Genomic DNA, 1347 nt, shown 5'->3' with positions numbered 1-1347 from the left:
CCTTTTTGCTACTCGACCTTTACATTGGAATTTCCCTTAATGCGCATGCGCAAAGCATTAAGTATGGTGAAGGTAAAGAGGAAAATTGAGAGAGGAGTGAGAGGCAATGCTTTTGAAAACTGAGCTGTTTAGCGTATCCACAGGAGTAGTTACTTTTCAGTGTGTTTCGTGTTTCCCATGTACAGCACAATATTAGAAATGTGATTAGTTATGTGAAACTGCTGAATGATATTAACTAAGATATCAAATATTTGAGATCACGAGTTGTGCACCGAAGGCTCTTTGGTCCGTTGATTCCCTGGTCATTTTGATTTTGTATGATGTAAACGAGCATGTATATACAGGTATTTTTTCTTTTTGTTGTGTGCGCGCGCGCATTTTGCCCGGGTGGGGGAGGGGGTCTTTTTCTTTCTCCTTTATTTAGAGGAAACTCAGAGGAAATCGGTTTGAAGAGGAGGAATAGGAAATACCGCCCATATCACAGACATTTGTATCTCCTTTTATTGTGATACTTCAAGGGTATAGATAGAGGTAATTTGGTGCGCTTGTTTTCATTAGAATGCAGTTTGGAAGTTGAATCTCGGTTGAACCTAAGGTGTTTCTTGGTGCTGGTTGGAATACTTATAGCAGTCGAATATCATAGCAACGTAGGATAAGCCTGGCCTAGTGTGGTTATAGTGACTAAACAGACAGACAGACAGACAGACAGACAGAAAGAAAGAAATACGGCAGGAAGAAAAGAAAAGAGGTCATCTTTGTTATGATAGATATAGATAGATAGGTAGATAGATAGATAGATAGATAGATAGATAGATAGATAGATAGATACACAGTAGATAGATATATATATATATAGAGAGAGAGAGAGAGAGAGAGATGGATAGATAGAAAGATAGATAGATTGATAGATAAATAGATAGATAGATAGATAGATAGATAGATATGGGTTAGAGGGAGGAAGATAGATTCACAGATGGATATAGACAGATATAGATAGAGAGAAAGATAGATAGAATGATAGACAGATAGAATGATATATATATATATATATATATAAACAGAGAGAGAGAGAGAGGGAGAGAGAGAGAAAGAGACAGATATAGATAGATAGACAGACAGTTAGTTAGATAGATAGAGAGAGAGATTTATATAGATAGGTATATAGGTATAGGTATAGGTCACCGGTCATAAAGGTGATAGATATAACTGTATGAATAGATAAATCATAATGAGATAGATAGCTAAAACCGATATATGAGAAAGTAATTCAGTGCAAATTAGTGCCATCAGAGCAGTAGGTCTTTTTATATATTCAAAGTTAATCATCAAGTAAAATGTTATTTCCAG

The sequence above is a fragment of the Diadema setosum genome, chromosome 8, assembly GCF_964275005.1.
Source record: "Diadema setosum chromosome 8, eeDiaSeto1, whole genome shotgun sequence".
Classification (NCBI taxonomy): Eukaryota; Metazoa; Echinodermata; class Echinoidea; order Diadematoida; family Diadematidae; genus Diadema; species Diadema setosum.
This window is presented reverse-complemented; position numbering follows the sequence as displayed.